We start from the raw sequence: 20,231 nt of genomic DNA, 5'->3' as shown, positions 1-20,231 counted from the left end.
TGTCTGTGTTTGTATGTAAAAATGGAGGGAAGAGAAAAGCAGGGGAATGGAAGCCACAAGTCTGTTGCTTGGTTTTGCTCCAGTGAAAAGAAATTGCTTAAAGGAACACTTCATCTAGCAAATAGAAAATAAATAATTATCAAGGAACCACAGGTTCTATACCTGCTGCTGATTCTTCTGCCCCCTTGTGTGGCCTTACAACCTGCATGATCATGAACCGTAGTAACATGTTTTTCTTTCTACTGTTGCTGCATCAAGGACCCAAACAAACCCCAGGCGAAACTGACTATACAGTGGAAACAGTGAAACCGACTATGTACCAAGTACTGTCATGCTGAAAAAGGGATACAAAATAACTTCTCCAATCTTCCGGTTGCAGTAATTTGAGGTGTTACAAGTAATAATGCAGGGCTTTAAAAACGCCAGACTTTAAGCACTGGATATGTACTTGATATTATTTTGGGGACTCTGAATATTATAATGGGTTACACTCCTGCTACAGTCAGGCGATGAAAGTTGTGCTAATCTTCCAGTCTAAATTCCCATTAAGGTCTTATCTTTGCCCTGAACGGTTGTGGGTTGATTGATTACCGCTGAGTTCCGTACCGTTGCTTTCGTATAGATTTCATGTTCGTTATAGTGCCGCGTTTGAGATGGGTTGGGTTGGGTTGGGTTTTTCCGTTGTACCACGCAGCATCATCGGCTTGGGTTGATGTGTGGGTTTGGGGTTATGGGTTGCACCGAGCCGGGGCGGGGGGAGGTTGCACTGACGGTTTGGGGGTTGCACAGGGGATTGGGGGTTGCACTGACTGTTTGGGGGAAGGCACCGGGTCTGGGGGGGGGGCGGGGTTGCACTGGCACTGACAGTTTGGGGGTTGCATGAGGTCTTGGGAGGCTGCCCTGAGGATTTGGGGGGGATGCACGGGGGCTGCGGGCGGTTGCAGTGAGGATTTGGCGGGTTGCACGGGGGCTGCGGTGGGGGGTGGGTTGCGGTGAGGATTTGCGAGGCTGCACGGGGGCTGCGGGCAATTGCACTGAGAATTTGCGGGGCTGCGGTGGGTTGCACTGAGGATTTGGGGGGTTGCACGGGGGCTGCGGTGGGTTGCACTGAGGATTTGGGGGGTTGCATGGGGGCTGTGGGCGGTTGCATTGAGGATTTGGGGGATTGCACTCAGTTTGTCCGACTCCGGCGCTGCCCCTCTCTTGCAAAAAGAGCTCAAGGCTGCGGGCTGCTCCCGGCAAGGGGGCTGGGAAGAAGCCGCCTTATTTGCATGCGGGAGGAGCGATAGCCAATGAAGAAGTGCCTCGGGTGCCCTTGACATAGACGGGCAGGCTCAGCGGCCAATAGGCGCTCTGAGGGGCGGGGCCTAGCGGGGGCAGGCGGGGGTCTCGGGGCCGGCTCCGGCCGGGCGGTTGGTGTCAGTCCTAGCCCGGCAGCTCGGCGGCGGTGGGAGCGAGAGGAGGCGGCGGCGCGGCAGGTACCGGCGCCCCCGGGGTGGGTGTCGGGACCGCGGCTTAAAGCGGGGGTGATTCCCCCCCCCGCCTTAGGGGCAGCCCCCGCGAGGGGGATTCCGTAGCCCTCCACTCCCTAGGGGCAGCCCCCCATAGTCAGAGGCAGCCCCCCACCCCCTAGGGGCAGCCCCCCCCATAGTCAGAGGCAGCCCCCCACCCCCTAGGGGTAGCCTCCCCCATAGTCAGAGGCAGGCACCCCCCCAGGGGCAGCTTCATGGGCAACTTTGGGTACAGGCTCTCCCCCCCCCCCCCACTGGACCCCAGGTCTCTCCCTTCCCCCAAACAGCCCCCTGCTTCCCCTTTCCTGTGTCCCCCAAACCCTCCTTCTTCTTACCCCTTACACTCGCAGACCGCCCCCCTCACCTTGTATGACATCTGCATGGATGTATGTTAAAGGGGAGAAGAATTACATCCCCCAAAGGAACATTTTGGGGAGTGTGGGTGTTTTGGGGGGGGTAGGGGAGGATGAATTACACCCCCTGCAACAGGGAAAGTTTATACAATGAGACCGTGTCAATTTCAATATTTCTGCCGAGAGGAGAGTGAGGGGGGATATAATTTCCCTGCCCCTCCAATAACCAGCAATATAGAGACCCTGGTCTAGGAGGTCATAAAGAGCTGCAAACGGAAATGCTGTCCATATTGTATTGTGTATAGTTATTGAAAGCGCTATGTAAGAGCCAGGTGGTAATAGTAACATTGGAGGAAGGTAATTGAGGAAGCCTGGTGGAAAGGGGGCGAGGGAACGCGGTGGGATGTGGGACCAGGAAGAACCTGGAGAACGGGTGGGTTATTTGTGCTGTGGCTAAAGAGCCCCGGGTAAGTACCACAGGAGGAGCCTCCTGTGTATGGAAGGTGTGTGAGAGTGGAGTATCTATGTAACTGTCGTGGTCCTTAACCTTGGGAGGGAGCTCTACCTTATGCTCTGTTTCTAACCAAGGATTTCAAATTGTTTTTACAAAACACTGTTCTCTCTATACATGCAGTTATGCAAGGATAGGGAAGGCAGTGTCCGTAGTTTGTGCTAGGTATTTTTTTTTTTTTTTTTTTTGCTTTAGGATCTGCTGGCTGGGGTTACATTCCGTTCCCCCCAACAAAAAAAAGTAATAAATACATCTGCTTAAACTGTTGTGATGTGCCCCTTGTACTCTTGGCGAGTAGGCAGAGTCTGCTGGTGCTGTTAAATTCTGAAAGAGCCAGGTGAAAGGACCGGATTAAATCAAACCTTGAGCAGACGATTGAGGGCGAGGGGGAAATGTGTTTCAATTTTCACAGTATATTCATATCAAATCTACCCTGTGGGTGCCTCCAGCCAAATCAAAGTAGATGCAGAATCTGTTTTAATCTCACTCTCACACAAAAAAGTGAGTTATGAGTCTCTGCTTTGAATCTTCTAACTTTTGTCTAATTGTGTTACAACTGTGATATTTAAATATCATTTTGATCTGGAAATTTTAAGTTAAATTGACTCTGCATCCACCCTGTTTATTCCAGTCATTTAAAAAGTTTATATCTAGATTAATCTTCTTTGTCCCATATCTGAGATTTCACCTGTTTTCAGACTGAAATGTCAAACGATTTTAAATCAACTGATTGAGAAGTGGTCTACTTTCACTATAGGCAGCCCTGTATCCTTTGCTGAAATACTGTTTTGCAACTTCCTATAGCAGTGCTCTTCAATGAATCGGAACATGGTCTGCAGCCATGATAATGGTGCACTAGGGGAGGATGTTTTTTAATCCAGTTGTGAAAGCACAGTGTTGTCACAAAATGAGGTTTCTGTGAAATGACACCTCCTAAAAATGTACCATGGATTGTAAAAAGTAAACATATAAAATATATCTCAGTGCAATTATCATGTATAACCCAAAATAAACATGATTGAAGGCTCTTGCCCTCGCTTTTTCTCTCATTCGATAGCCCAAATAGCTCTTGTGAAGTTGCTATTTTCCTGCTGCTAAGTGCATATCAGTGCCACAAAGGAATATTATTTATCTGAAGAGCTGTAAGAGCCCTTGAAGGGTAAATTCAGAAATAATATGTAATGTCTCCAGATGATTAATTCCGGTTCATATTTCCAGTGCTATATTCAAGGTTCCTTCTTTGATGCACCATTGAGTTGATCCTGTCTGTGCGTGAAATTGACCATCTTAAACAAACAGAGCTTTGCTATGCTCAGTTCCACAATGTAGACTAGGGGTAGGCAACCTATGGCACGCGTGCCAAAGGCAGCACATGAGCTGATTTTCAGTGGCACTCACACTGCCCGGGTCCTGGCCACCGGTCTGGGGGGCTCTGCATTTTAATTTAATTTTAAATGAAGCTTCTTAAACATTTTAAAAACCTTATTTACTTTACATACAGCAATATTTTAGTTATATATTATAGACTTATAGAAAGAGACCTTCTAAAAACGATAAAATGTATTACTGGCAGGCGAAACCTTAAACTGGAGTGAATAAATGAAGACTCGGCACCCCACTTCTGAAAGGTTGCCGACCCCTGGTGTAGACAGTGCCCTTAAGGTGCCAGTTTGGGGAGTCTCTTTTCATCAGATGAGTGAATTGATTCCATTTAAATATTGCTTCCTCAAATATCAACCTTTTTTTTAGGACAGATCATTTAAACCAAAACTTTCTCTACAAGGGGCTGGGAAAGATGCTTAAACTTAATTTCAAACACTTCTTAGTCACTGTGGATGGTGCTGAATCTATGTTAGAAACCGGTATTATAAACAGGATTGAAAACACTATTTACCCCATCCTCATTGATTAATCAAGTTGTATTAGAGGGAGGGTTACCTGGAACCATGTGTGAACACTGCCCCATAAATATCATAATGGACTAGGAACCAAAGAAAAGCTGTTTGGCACAGGGAAAAACAAGGCTGGCTCCTTTTGGCAAACTTCATAAAGATACAGTTGGGTCAAAATAAGGTATTCCTAAGTGGAAAACGAAGGAGAGCAAGGATGTTGCTCTCAATCTACAAATTCTACTTTGAGTCCTGAATGTTCTGGCTTTTAATCTTTTTGAATTCTATTTATATTCGATTTTAAACATTGTAATATACCTTACAGGCTCTTGAATTACAGCAAGTATTTGAGGGATATAAAAACCAAGGAGGCAGAGGAAATGATTGCTGAGATCCAAAGCATAGTATCAAGGAGAAGTGGGATGAAACTGAGAAAAGAACAATTTGTTTGCAGTGCTGTGGGGTGTATTTTTTTTTCAGAACAAAGATGTAGTCCCTGCCCTGACGATCGTATGATGTAATATTAGATGCAAAGTCATGAATGAGGGCAACAAATGTTTAGGGAGTAGGAGGATGAAGGGGAGTGAAAGGACAAAGTGTTGCAGTAAGATCACACACTTAATTTAGGCACAGGCATGTCTTGGTATTACAGTTACTTTTTAAAAAAATGTTTGTGGCATTTAGGTTAAATAGCAGAAAAAATGCCAAACAGTAGGATCAATTACTGTGCAGTAATCTTCCAAGGGGGTTGAAGCCCCACTGGCTGAATCTAGGAGGTAAATGTGCTTAGTGGTTAGAGCAGGGGACTTGAGAGACAGAGCAGGGTTTTGTACCTGCCTCTGTCACTACAGTTTTGTCCCATTAGGGAAGTCACTTTAACTCCTTATCTCTGGTTTCCCCATCCATAAAACAGGAATAATACCCATTTGGCTATGCACTGTTTTGAGATCCTCTAATAAATTTATCTGTACTTTCAAAGTATTTCAAACTGGGTTGGACAAAACACTAAAGGATGATGTACTATAGAGAAAAGGCCTAATTAGGCAGGGAAGGGACAAAATAACCCTTCCATGTATTCCATTTCTAACTCTTACTAAGGCCTGGGCTACACAAGCTTATGCCCAAATAAATTTGTTAGTCTCAGATGCCACAAGGATTCCTCATTGTTTTTACTTAAAACTTAGGTCGACATGGCTACAGCGCTCAGCTAGATCCACAGAAGCATTCTACCATTGCTCAGGGAGGTGGAGTTTCTACAGTGATGAGGAAAAACCCCTTCCATTGCTGTAGTCTGTACAGTGATGTAAATTTTACACTCAGTTTTACAAAGCAACGCATAATCCTTATCCTGAAGAACTTGTATCCTAATGTGGATGAGACAAATGCAAGACTAGGATAGCTCAGTGGTTTGAGCATTGGCCTGCTAAACCCAGGGTTGTGAGTTCAATCCTTGAGGGGGCCATTTAGGGATCTGGGGCAAAAATCTGTCTGGGGCTTGGTCCTGCTTTGAGCAGGGGGTTGGACTAGATGATCTCCTGAGGTCCCTTCCAACCCTAATAGTCTATGATTCTACATAGAGATAAAGATGAGGGAAGGAGAATATGGGGGGCTAGTTGGTGAAGAGAATGAGGATTCTTGGGGAGGAGGGATTCAGAGAAATAAAGGGTGGGGCTGGCAGATTTTTCTAAGGCCAGTGGAGAGTGTAAGAGAGGGAGTAAAATTGATAATAAGAAAGACGAGGGAAGCAGCAAGGCAGGAGAACTGGGAGGAATGTAGGAAGGGGGTGGGGATGGAAGACATGGGTGGTGTAGGAGGAGATTAGATCCGATGCCATTGGGCCTGAGTCTATATAGGGACCTTAAGCTGAGGAAAACAAGCTTGGCTTTGATAAGTGGAAGGAAGGATGGGATTTTAGGAGAAGGGTAACTTAATCAGAGCAATGACCAAGGAAGATGACTTCAGCATGAGCTTTTTGAAAAGGCTGGAAAGTGGAAAGTTACAGTAAATGAGGCAAGAGATGAAAACCCTTGTCCACACCTTACTTATCAGTGGGACTAGTGAGGGAAGAGTGGACTTTTTGTGAGATGTTACTGGAATAAGTAACAATTTGAGTGAGAGACTGCAAACATAGGAAGAAGAATCACAGATGACCTCAAAGTTGTGAGTATGGGAAAGAGAAAGGATAAAGTTTTCAGTGATAAGAAGGCAGGTGTTACCCAGGGTTCTGGGTGGGCATGTCTACATGAGCTACAATCGCCCTTGATTGCAGTATAGACATGATTAAAAAGGGAGAAGAATCCTTTTGACTTGGCTAGGAGTGGGTTGTTAGTGATGGAAGGCACAGCACCCTCAGTGGAGAAGGCCAAAGTCTAAACAACATGCTAGCTCAATCTAAGACAAGTCCACACAACAGAAGGAGAGAGAGGCACAGAGGAGCAGGTCAGGGAAGGACGTTTTTAAGGAGAGATGTGAAGACTGGAATGGGCAAGTAAAGTGTGTCCTTCAGGGAAAAGGAAAGTTGTGTGGAAGGGAAGAAGATAGATTTGAGAGGTGACAGGAAGAAACTGCTGTAGTCCTCGGACTTTCTCCAAAGGCTTGGGATGCTAACTAGTACCTAGTGTATCCATTTGAATTCAGGACAGTTCTGTCTGTTAGGCAACTGTGGGACCCCATGTGTTAACATCCTTTGAATTAAGTAATAGCAGCTTTATTTAATATCAACTATCTATAATGCAGTTACTAGACTATTAAATGTTCTAGCTTACTAAATCTGTATTTATATGGAGAGCATTTCTGAATTGTTATGAACATCTTTTAAAAAGCTTTTTCATATGTTGTGAGGTATAATAGAGAGTAAAAATATGCTCCCAAGAAAGAACTTTTATCCTAAATTTAAGCTCAAACAGTTAAATAATTAATCTCTTTTCACGGGTTTATGGAAGCAGTCACAAATCGAACTGTATTATTCATGAACATCAATGTGTTACTACATAACAAAGTGGGCTTTAATGACAAGGGTTGCTTAAGTCTTGTGTGTGAGTCAGTCTAGGAAAGAGCGTTTGCCCTGGGGATTAGTTCATGGTATTCGCTATTAAGATTGAGAGAAATCTTGTAGGTGGTCTGGTCCTTCCCCCTGCAGTGATGTTTCAGGTTCCTAAAGGGGAATCTCCTTTAATACTTCTGTAAAGTTTCAGAATTTCTCTAAGTGTTGTTGTACACTTAGCTGTGTAAAATTAGGGAGAATAAAAAGTTCCAGGGCTGTTGCTACCTTAATTTATTTAATTGAATAACACTTGGGGTGAGTTTGCCAATGTTGGCTAGAAGTAGTTAGGTGCCCAACTCCTGCTGAAATACTATAAGCCGGGCACCTAACTAATCTACGCATCTTTTAACTTATTTTTTTTAAATCTCACCCTTCATTTTGTGTCTGATATTGTACCTCCTCTCCCCCCCCAAAAAAATTAAATAAATAATTGATTTAAAAAATGTATTGTGACATGGAAAAATGTCTGTAGTTATATTGTTTTATAAACGGTTAGTGCTTTAGGGAAATAAGTCCCTGCTCTGAAGAATTTATATCTAAAATGTACGGGCTATTTTTGATATATTGATATTGTGTGTAAATGTGGTTGTTGTCATGACAAACGCCACATAAACATGTTTTGAAAGTATCCCCAGTAGTTACAGAATTCTATGTATAAATCTCTAATCCCCTGCACCGTTGGGCCCTCAGTCAGTGATTGAAATTGTTTTTCAGACACTGCGTCCAAAAAAGTGCAGGGACTACTTAAAATCACATTAATCAAGAACAATTTACTGGCAGTAAGATTATACAATTATTATTAATCCAGAATTACGGAATGTCCCTTATTTAAAAGTTCACTTGTTTTTCCCCCGAAAGTATAACGTTCAGACATTTGATTAGAACACAAATAATAAAATAATAGCTCCCAGAGGCTCTGACTGGGATTGTGCAAGGTGGTATCAAATACTGTAGTACTTGTATTTCAACTCTATAGAGTAATCAAGTGACGATGGCCCAGCCTCACAAGTGGGCGGGTTATGTATTATTGTTTGAAACCTATTGAATGAGTGAATGTTATGAAGAGCTGGTGTACAGCAACACCGACACAGAGGAAAGCTTTGCAAAAATGACTTTTTAAAACAGTTTGGTCTGTTTTGAAAATAAGGCATCAAGAGAGGTAGCTTCACCCTTCGGGGTTTTGAGCAGCTCTGACCGCCACTTGGGGGAGCTACAACAGCTTTAAACTGCAGATGCCTGCTTTGATCCCATTCAAATCAATGGGAAACAGGAAAAACTAGCAGGAAAAAAGCTATAATTTATTTTCTTTAGGTTACTGGGACATAGAATAATGGTGAGGGGTTCTATAAAGCTTGAAGCACTGATTGCAGTTTGTCTGGTCTGTCATATGAGTAACAAGGTTTTTGTCTAAACAGCAATTGCAATCGAAATAATTTTTTTTTGGCCATCCAGACTTGGGATGATGCAGGCCCTCTGCTCAACTATCTCGTTAAGAGGCCAGAATTAAAGCATCTTCAACTGACTGAGAAGTGTTTTTATAACTGCTCTTCTTGTATTCCATTTTTGCTTGTATAAACTAGTTTCATTAAAAGGAATACTCTTAGTGAAGTTGAGGACAATAGTAAAAACTATAGCCGATGCCACCTCTTCTCTGATACGATTGATAAGATTTCTGATATGTGGGTTGCCACTCCGGACCCAGTGGAAATGATTATTGCCTTGACTCTTTGAACTAGTTGCTGTTTCAAAAAGAGATGTTTTTATGTTTAAAACATCCTTGCCCATCCAACGATGAAACGTGCATGTCCATGAGCACACTCAGGTCCCTGAGCATCACCTGAGGTATTGGAGTCCTCCCATAATGCTGGCAGTAGAGAGAGCTGAAAATGCCCTTTTTTCCAATTAGACTCTAAATTTGCAGTATGTTACTTTTCAAAGACATCTGAGAGAGGTTTTGCTGTATACTTGATTGGGTGCGTAAATATAAAAATCACCTTGTGTTGTGTGGAGATCAGTGGTGAGATTATCCCCTCCGGACTTCCTACCATGGAGGAATGAAATTAATACAAAACCTGCTCTTCTTGACCAAATTTGGTTGAAAATCTCATCCCTCCACCTCCTGAGCCTGGGGGAGGGGCAGCTTCTGCAATCTCCATGTGAGTGGAGGGGAGGGCTTGCTTGGGGAGAATGTCACCTCCCTGCAGAGATCTCCCCACTTCAGATAATGCTAATGCTTTCTCAGCTATATATATATACATTATATATATATATATATATATATATATAAATGTGCTCTGCTGTCAGCCCCTGACTCTTCTAGGAAGATGGGGGAGGCCCAGATGTAGGCAGGAAGAAGTCATCATGAAGGAACCATGCTGCTGGTGGAGAGTCAGTAATGTTGATACAGCGAACATACTATCCTTCTAAAGATGCTACCAGGATCTGTGGAGATAATTCTGTGGCTCTTGGAACATCCATAGCTTATTGGAGCCAAGCTGCGTTACCCACCCTCCCCAAGTCCCGTGTCTGATTTGGAGAAAGCTCAACTGACACTCATGGCATTTCCGGGCCCTCCCAAAGGAAGCATGACTTGGCCCTGCAACAGTCTTGTGTTTCAGTATATACAGGAATTATTGTTCACCCTGGTGCATAGGATTCAGTATCAACACTAAACCATTTATGTACACAGGGCTTAAAGAAGTCTCAGGTGTACAGCTATTACTTGGGCTGCCCCACCATAATGCCTGGTGGCTCCTGTCAGAGTGCTTAACAGTGGTGCTACAGTTTGCTGTGATGGAAAAACATTGGGTTAATTGGTAGTTACTTTTCCTCCTTGTGGTTACACCTGCAGTCTTTCTAGAGCCCTAAGTTCACCACTAAACAATACAGACTCTTCTGACTTACAGGGAGCTACTTCTACTGTGGATCCAGCCTTCCAGTTTATACCAACCTGCGTTGTCTTGTAAACACTTTAAAACATTCAGTTGTGTCTGCATCTTAGCCAGTCACTTACCACTTACATATCTCCCTCATGATTGTAGGATAAGATTAATTTACGCTTATAAGCCACCTCAGCTAGACCACTGATCTCTAGTGTAGTGGCTAGAGCAGAGGCCTGAGGAGTCCGGGCTTGTAGGTTTGATGGGTCTGTCACTAAACTTTGTATCACTTAATTTCTGTGTGCCTCCATTTGCCCATCTGGGAAATGGGTATTATTTGCTTTTCAGTTATCTCTTATGCATATTGTTTGTAAATCACCGCGAGATCCTTGGATTAAAGGTGCAGTATATGTGCACAGTATTATAGTAGCTGAGTGTAGGATTTCTAATATAACCAGCATATAGGGAGCTAGGATTCCCTAAATTACAGATCAAACCACTTGTGAGGCCCACGATTCTGCAAGTACTAAAGCGGATACTTAACCTCAGTGCCTAAAGTTAAGCAAATGTGTAAATCTTTGCAGATTTGGGGGTTTAGTGATCATTAGCTTTCTTGTAGTGTCCCGTTATAGCCCTGGGCTAAACTCTTTCCTATCCTTGTGCTCTCCTTACCCTATGGAATCTGTAGAGTGTATTCTCTGGGCCTGGCCGTGGCCTGTCAAGCAGCAACAGAGTTCCTCCAGATGGAGTCTTGCTATTTTTTCTCTCCTTTTCAAACTCAAACACTGGGTTTTCAAAACTCATCCTCCCTTTTGAAGCAGCCCTGAGGAGATTTCTTATCGTTGTGGATTTCTCATTTTAAGTGTTGCTGCTCTGTGCTAATGGTGATTAAATTCATGACCATCCTAAAATACTCATCCCAGATGGCCTGTGCTCATTTTCACTCTAATTCTCTGCTGAGCTGCTTGCTTTGACTCCTGAGATTTCTGCTGGCTCTCCATGTCCTTGCCCTTTCCCAGGTAGAGTGTGTTTGAGGTTGGTAAATTGGTTAATAAATCCCAATCTGTGGTCGTTACACATGGAAACCACCACAGCCAGAATAGTTGCCACCCAAGCAAATGTACCCTTTCATAACATACATTTTATAATTGTACATCTAAACATATGCAAAGTATATTAGATGTTTTGCTGGAATGTGTGTATTAAAAGAATGTCTAGGTGGTCATCATTTCGAATATTTTGGTTCTTCCTGTTTATACAGTAACTTCTTGGCCATCTGAAACAGAACAGAGTCCGTATTCCCCACTTAGCAGTACTCTGGCTTGCTGTAGTGTCGCTCCTGAGTGCTAGACTGCTGGTACTGAGCAATTTTTTTTAAAGTACCTTTTTATATTTAATTTAAAACTAACTGAAAACACTCATTCCGGAGGAAAAACTAAATGGATACGGAATTTGCAAACAAAAGGGAATAAAGTTGGGGGATTATAATACATAAATATGAAATCTCCACACATCGAGTGGCTTTTCACTAGTGCTCAGGGTTGGCCTAATTAGTCCCATTGGGAATCTTTATCCCGGATTTCAGTGGGAGCAGTGTTAGGTCAACGCTGAGTGCTTTGGAAAATCTCACCCAGGTTAGGCACTGGAGATATGCATTGTTCCTCTGGTAAATGAGGTTTGGCTTTCTTTCCGGTGTCCAGAAATGTGCATGCATGTTCATATTCTGCACTAACACTTCGCTAATAGCTGCTCCATTCGAGGCCGTGTTTTGATTGTGGACATTGAAATAAGCTAGAGTTATTCTTAAGAAAAAGTGACCAAGGAAGACTAACCATAATAGATGGTAAAAATAGATTCCAGTAATCGAATAGCAAGCAGTGGGTGCTCAGATATTTTAAATATTTTCACACCTTTTTAAGGATGACCTTCTGTAATGTGATGGGGCTGTCTGTTATAATGTTATTATTCCTAACTTGTGAAAACCTTTGAAATCACACTCCCTATTATTATGTATTTATATTTAGGTAGTGTTTGCTAAGCATGATGCCATAGTGTAATGCTGGGTTCATAATTACCCCCACAGTTGCCAATGGCAGGAATAACAGGTGTGGTGTACATGTTTATATATTTTATGGGAACATCCTCACCAGGCTCTCACCCACTCAGGAAGCAAGAAACTGAAAACTGGAGGTTCAGGAAATAGCATGTTGTATTGCATGTGTGTGGGGTGTCTTCTGTAACCTTTCCATACTGATGGAAATACAAAATGGGAATCAGGAGGTTTCACAGGTGATTTTAAATTCCATCTCATTGATGGAAGCTATAAAATTCTCTTTTTTGGGGGGAGGGGGGGGAAGATTGACCATGGATGTTTCTGGAGTTTTGTCTTGTGTAATACCCCACCCATGTACTTATCCGCTACACCGATACTGACTTGGACTCCTTATTCATTCTATGGGTGGCGTACCCGAGCCCACTTATCCACTGACACTTTAAAAACCTCTTGCACCCCAATCTGGGTCTATGCCGGTTATGTGATATGTATGTATTTCTTCACCCTTGCAACCGATACCTGTAATCCCTCATAACCCAAGCCTGACCCCAGATATACAGTACCTTTCCTCTTAACTTGTGTATATTTAATTTTAAACATTCACTTTAATAAAAAAAATTAAATCTCTCCCTTAAAGGAACAGACATTATGAAATAACATTAAGAATCTGGCATTAGATATGTAGTTTTTAAAATTAAAGGTGACCTTCCTTCTTTGAGCCAAGATGTTCTGTCTAGGCTGGGTATGCCCATGCTGAATGTTATGTAAGAATATGCCTGTTAATTGGGATCCTTGTAACAAGTGGATACAGTGGGTTGAGTCAAAAGGAACTTTGCCCATGCTAGTCCTTTATTTTTAAGCAATTTGGAAAAATTAAAATCAACGATCCACTTTAAGACAGAATTTGTTTGTGCATTTTTTGTTATTGGCACAAGTGGCTTTCTAAACAACACCTGAATAAGTAGGCAAATTATTCTTTTAGGCTTGTACTGTACTTTGAACTGCACGTCCATAAAACTCCTATAAAATGTCACTGCTGTTGGCTAGTACTGTCTTTAGTCCATCCTTCTTAGGGGTACAGGCAGGCTTCACCAGTTCTGCTGTCTGTTGGCAACAGTATGGTGGGTACTCTTAGAGCAGCAGAATATTGAGCCATAAAGTTCACTTTCTCCTACTGCTTAAAAACTGGTTGTGACTTGGATTTTAACTAAAACCACTAGAAAGTTACAAGAATATTAGGTGGGCAGAATGATTAGCATCTGTGGCTAGGACACATGCTCCTCATATTAGCTGCACAACATGTACTGTGCTTCTGCGCTCTCTCTTTATTTTTAAACTGTCAGGAACCTTTCAGCACTGCTTGTTAGGTAGCTCTTCTGCTGCACTGAGTTGGTCTCTTTAGAAGTTGTACTTCCTGCCAATTTGGGAACAGACAGGGTTGGCAATAGATAGTTAAATACAGTTGTCAGGTACCGTATGCTATGATTATGCTAGCCTCTTGACACATAGTCTTGTAGTCTGAAAGTGGATCTACAGGAAAGGGGAAATTCCAGTGCTAGAGCATGGGTCCTTGGTGAAGTCTTCGCAGCTGTGCTGAAACAGTCTGTGCTGAAACCGTTTTGTATGCTGTAATTAGTCACACAATATGGTGTGCCGTGCAGGATGGAAAACACTGCCAGGGAATTGGGTATTTCTCAATGAAGTGTAGCATGTATTTAAGGTCTTCCTCAACCCTGCAGCCCTGGCTAATGCTGGACTTCCAATTATCCTTGCTTCTTGGGAAAACTGTAAAGCACAATAGGAACATAAGATTTGCCACACTAGGTTTCTAAGATGATTGATACTTTGCTTCTGGCAGTACACGATGCTTGGTACTTAAGAGGAAGGCAAATCCATAATGCGCTTATTCAATTATTATTGTACATGGGAGGATGGGTATCCGTTTCTGTCTTCTATTTTCTTATGGTAGTGGTACTGTTTAGTTAATCCTGGCACTAGTGTCTTTGAAATACTCTTTTTAGTGTTCCCTAATTAGTTTAATTGTACTTGGATTAGAAATGAAACCATGAATCTAACTATGCCAATGGCTGCCTGTAGATGGTGCTGTAATTACAAGTTCAGATAAGGTTGCAGGCAAGGTGGTGGCTGAGACCTCTAAATATAAATGAAAGGGAGCTTTGGCTGAAGAGCTGCTCTAATGCACCGTGAGCATTGTTGGGATTCCTTTGGCTGCTATACACTCTTTTCTAAGGTGCCCATCCACTGTAGTATGTGGCTGCATTGTATGTAATCTAAACAATTGGATAAGTTTCCCCAAAAGGAGGCTCTGTGTCCTATGTATCTTACAAGCTAACAACCTAAATTAAGAAAACATCAGCCAGGAAACTGATTGCTAGAAGAGATAGATCCCAATACCTGTTGGTAGTGGGAAGCTTTAAAAATGGGCCTTTAAAAATGCTTTTTGCCATTTGTGCATATCTTTAGTAGGCACCTGAAAAACCAACAAGTTATAGGGTTGAAAGCTTCTGGGTCACCCAGGTGTTTGACTCTCTGATGGCAGCTGTAACTTCCCAGGCAAGGGAGTGAGCCTTCACTGCTCCCCTTACTGGGAGGGAATAAACTGGAAACTGCACAGGGACCCCTGAAAAATATATGTAGTCCTGATTTCTGTGACTCCCCTTGAGAAACAGCCAGCCTTAACTATGAGCTAACTGATGATAATCTAGAAGTACGTTGGGTTCATTTTAGCCCAGTGACTCATAATTCACATTGTGCATTTGGTTCAACAATGTACATTGCAACTTTCATTAAAAAGGAGCTATTTTGATATGACTTTGTGTGATACGTTTGCTGGCTTCTTGCATAATGCACACACTAGAAGATAAGTATACCCAGACAAATTTGATTAAACTAGTGTTAATTTGAAATTCATAGCTTTCCCCCCTTTCTTAAAGAAGAAAAAATCTGAATGTTAGATAAGCTGAAAGCTATTCTGAAAATTACTGTACAAAGTTGTGAATCTTTGAATTCAAATTCTGGCACATCTTAAAGGACATACCTGACATATTACCTTGTTTTTAATGAAATTTTGTTTATCTGAATTAGAGATACAAACACTTAAAGGTACATAGAGAAAAATGGAGTTCCAAAAATAGTATGACTAATTAAAAAAAAAAAAGAGAGAGAGAGAGAACTTTTTTCTATAGAGGCCCAAATGTAACATTTGGGCAGATGCATGTCTAAGATTGAGTTGAAGTTTATTTGGAGCTGCTTCGTGTCTCTAATTCTGAAGTGGTTTCAGGAAGAACACTATGTGCCTTCTTGGGAACTGAGTCAGGTCTCAAAATAAATGACTAATGAAGTAATACAGTACTAAAGATTTTTTTTTTTTTATCAGATTTGCACAGCCAGGCTAGTGGAGAAATCTGTTGCTTAACGGCAACCAAGCAGAGTGCAAATTATTCTATTTATTTCATTTTTGTTGTTGTTCCAATACAGATCTGAAACCCTGCAGCTGCATAATTTGATTTGGAAGACAGAGAGCCTATGTCAGGTTTAAGAAGGTTATATTTTCTCAAATCCAAATTGCAGTTGGTTACTGAATCAAAGACCGTTTATCTCTGACTTCACTCTGCAGAGAATGTAACTGTAGGGACTGTATTACAGGCATCTTAAAAAAGCCTGTCACCAGGGAAAAAAATCACTTCTTTCCCTCTGTCCTGGTGTATGTCAACTTTTGGTCAGTCAATTTTCTTTAAAAACAAAACAGAAAAAAATCCACTTTCTCAATCAAAGGCAGGCAAAAACACATTAAACTGTGAAGGGAAACTTCAGCTGTTGCATCCACCCCCTTCCGTTTTCATTATCTAATCAACACACAGCTGCTTAATCACTTGAGTGCCATTTAATGGACAGTATGTACCTATAGCTACTCAGCTAACTGACATGGGTGTGGTTTTAAAGGGACCTAAGCTCAAAATCTAGTCAATTTCAAAAAAGTTACAAGTAACTTGAGGTCCTGCCCTGACTCCCTCTATCAGTTTACTTTATTTTATTGTTGTGGTTTCTCAGACTAACTTTTTTATTTAAAAAATGTTTTATTTAAAAAAATGTGTTTGTCTCCCATGTTGCTGTGTGAAGGACATGCTTCCCACAACAAACCATGGCCCCCAGCAAAATTGTCTATGCACAGGAAAGAGTGAAAATGACTAAGAGACAAAATGCTGCTAAGAGTACAAAGAAGAAGAAAAATATAGATATTCCTCTTATTTTCTCAGTTATATTAATCTTCAGTGACTTGTAATAGTTGAAAATGTTTGACAGAATTGTGCCCTTTTTTAAGGTTTATGGTGTCCCTTGTTTAATAATGCTGCACAGAAGTAGCAAATAAAACTTCTTACTTTAACCTATGGGAAATAAACTGCAGGAGCTCTGCATTCTTACAATGTTGTTCTTTGTAATGCTTGCCTTTACAGAATTACAATCTGTTTGGATGAGCATTTGAATTAGGTTCTGTAACACTTTCTTAGCACATGGAATTCTGAACTTAAACCTGGCTTTGAATAGAAGCTGGTTTTCTACATACCCATGTGTTGTTTTGTTTGTTTTTAAAATAGTTTTTCTTTTTTTGGTGTGTGTGTGTGTGTGTGTACATGTGATGTGGCTTTCACTTGGTTTACAAATAAAATGGCTCATAATACAATAAACATGGGGTTTACAGATTCCTTACTTACTGAAATCAATTTTTAAAAAGGCTACCAAATGATATTCTCCCCCCCCCCCCTTAACAGCTTAGGTTAGGTTCATGGTTTAAAACTATGCCCTCTGTTTGCTTATTCTTTTTTTAAGTAAATTATGGTTTAGGATTAAGAATCCCATGAATTTATTTTTATATAGCAGTTGGCTGTTTGCTGTCATAAATTCCTGTCATGTCTGTTGGCAGTTTCCCTCCTGTAGAGGAAGATTATTATTACTTCAGACAATTCCAACTAGTAAATCGTGTTAGGGTGAAATCTTTTTTGATTTATATATGGTTTTATGGCTAGACATTTTGTTCCTTTTTTTCTTTTAACACAGTCCTTTCTTTTTCATTCATACAAACATCCAGCGGAGATTTACAAAGTCCAGTTTCTATTTGGAGCTTGAAAGTCTGGCATGTTGATTTCTAGGAAGTGTGAATCAGGACTGATGTAGTGCTTGTTTTGTTGAAATTCTAGTATGTGTAATACCTGTCTGTCTTCATAAAGTAGATTATACAGCTGCATCCTGTTCTCTGCTTTGCATACTTTTCTGTACACTGGATGTTAGCAACACCTATGTAGTGCAAATGGCTTGTAGTAAAATTCCACTTGATAGTAAACACTTGGGTGGTAGCAGAGGGGGTGGTTCGAAGAAAAACAACTTCAACTTTAAGAAGGTTCCACTATATTTTATAGACTGCCATTTTTTTCCGTGACAGCATATGTGATGCCACATGTCTGGCAGTGGCTTTAGACAGTCTGAAAAATCATCAAAGTACAGAGGAATTTAAAAAAAAAAATGTATGCAACCACAGAGCATAGATGTAGAGAACATTCCAGAAAGTTGCTTCACAGCTGAAAATTGTCTTTTTATCCTGCTTGTAATGATTGCACAACATTTTTCTAAAACAAGAGCCGAAATTCACTTCTGTACATATGGCTGTTTCAAAATCTGGATAAGAAAAGCATTTCATAGTGGTGACTAAATATTCTGGATTCTAGGCATATAGGCACAGGCTTGTAATCTGTGCATATTGTGGCATGCTTCATTTGCCTGGGTGAGTTGATTACCATCATTCTCAGTCTGGGGAGTTGAAAATGTTAAATGAAAGCCAATGTTTTCCACTGCTCACACTAATGTGCTGGATTGTGTTTGGGGAAACAACAGATTTGCAAGAATAAAAGATGCAGAAACAAGTTCTGCTTTTGATCAACTCCAGAATTCACAATTATTTAGCGGAGTTAAATATGAGGACTGCAGTCTGTACTGGGTCCTTTTTGGCTAGACCCATTGTGAACTGGATATTACTGTGTGTTCCTGCTTAACATTCAGTACATGGTAGTACAGGGGCAATGTGTTGATTCAAGGGTGGAAGGGACAGCCTTAACTCTTGTTTTGTTCAGTTAGGCAGATCCTTACTGTTTCATATTCAATTAACTTGGTTTATATAGTCACACTTGAAGGGTATGTTAAGACCTCAATTTTTTTCTTGTTTTTTTTTAAACTTGTTTGTAGTTGCTCCTACATTACAGATTATGCTGCCATGTTAAATTGTCAGATAATCTTTGCAGTGGTAAATAGCTAAAAACAAGTAACCCCCCTCCCCATCCCCTTTTCTTGAATTCCTAAGCAGCTTTGTGCCCACTTGCAAAGTAAATGTTAACACCTTTTTGTATTCCCCACAGGAAGCAATTTCCTAAACAATTTGTTAATCAGCTGATTTGGTGGGCCATGGAGCAGGAGAAAGAGAAGAGTGCAAGCAAGAGAGACATATTAATAGAATCTGGAGGTTAAAAACTGAATCAAAACTTTTGGTCTCACCCATTTAAAAACAGTAAGTTAGAATGTGGGGTTTTTTCCCGCATGTTTGCGTTCCTCTATCTTAGGCAGTGTTTCAGAATTAAGGATATCAAATTCTGCAATACTGCCCCATATTAAATAAAACTCTAGACAGAGTAGAGAATGAAACACACCGCTATATCACATGACATCTAAACTTCTGTTCTCCAATTGAGAATGTGCTTGACTTTGAACATGTGCATGAGTTCCCGTGACTTCAGTGGTCCTTAAATATGCGCTTAAAATTAAACATGTGCATAAATGATTGCTTAATAGGTATGCACTTCAGTGGATCGGTGCCTATTCAGGAGGGAGATATCTACATTGATATAATTTGATTATCCCTTCCTTTGCACCTGTTGTGTCTCCCCCGCCCCTCCCACATATCAACATTAAATTAATGGCATATCAGGATGTGTGGTACATCAAGTAGCATAACATTTGTGATCTATCTAGGTGTATAGACCATCTAGAGTCTGCCAAGTAATTTATCTTTCCACTTGGCTTTAATTTTTAGGACCCTCCGGGAATACTTTTTGACAGTCTGACATTAAACCTAACAATATCCTAGTCCTGTAGTCAAAGTGGTGGTAGATCAGGACCTGGTTAGGATGTGAGTCTGTCAGAAATGCCAGTTTCCTTTGTCTTAGATAATTAATTCCCTTCTTTTAGCCAGAATACACGTGGTCCCACAAAGAAAAATGTCAGGCTTTGACATCTCAAAGCCCATTTACAAGACTCTTTGCAAGAGTCTATTTCTCTCTGCCAGAAGACTTAGTTAAATGCTCAGTGAGTGGCAGATTTTTCTACCATTGCTTGTTTCAAATTAATGGAAAACGTGGCTCCTAGCCAGCTAGACTGGCTACATTTGTGTCTCTGGAAGGGCTGCTATAAATTGCAGATAAGCCTGACCAAAGCACACCCTCTTTTATAGCTAAAGGCAATTTCACTAGACAAGGGTTCTCAGGATCTCTCATAACGTGGGCCACATTTTAATAGAGAATCTTGTGAGCACCTTCCCTCTCGCTTGCTGTGATGCAGACCACCTCCCCTCACATTCACAATTGTATAACATCCCTGTGGTGACGACAGTAATTGCTTACATAAAAAAGTAATACTAAGGATGTACTGAATGTGTTTTTAATAGTCTCTTAATGTGATTGAGCAACTGGAAATAAAGAGAGCCAGCATCTATTGACCAACTAGTTCTCGGCAGACAGTCAGCAACTGCTGCAGTCCTTTGGCCATGGTTTCTGCATTAGACAGTTGATCATTCTTGAGATTAGGCTGGCCTGGTGGTATTCGGGATTGATTTAGTAAATGATCTCCTTTCAAATTCTTCTGCCCCTGGTTAATTGGTTTTGGTGATGGGAACTGCCTGAACATTGTCATTATGTAGGCAATAAGGAAGTG

At 41.3% G+C, this 20,231-nt stretch overlaps 1 protein-coding gene across 1 annotated transcript in view; it reads left to right on the top strand.

Annotated features, from left to right (window-relative positions):
- The first annotated feature begins 1,415 nt into the window (after positions 1 to 1,415).
- FKBP5 (FKBP prolyl isomerase 5) overlaps positions 1,416 to 20,231 on the top strand; it is a 50,132-nt gene continuing 31,316 nt past the window's right edge. The window contains exon 1 of the mRNA XM_065403872.1: positions 1,416 to 1,478. The gene's annotated coding sequence lies outside the window, so the exon portion shown is untranslated. The remainder of the gene's footprint in view (positions 1,479 to 20,231) is intronic.

The sequence above is a fragment of the Emys orbicularis genome, chromosome 4 (genome assembly GCF_028017835.1).
Source record: "Emys orbicularis isolate rEmyOrb1 chromosome 4, rEmyOrb1.hap1, whole genome shotgun sequence".
NCBI lineage: Eukaryota > Metazoa > Chordata > Testudines > Emydidae > Emys > Emys orbicularis.
Note: the sequence above shows the minus strand (reverse complement) of the source record. Positions and strands in the feature narration are given on the sequence as shown.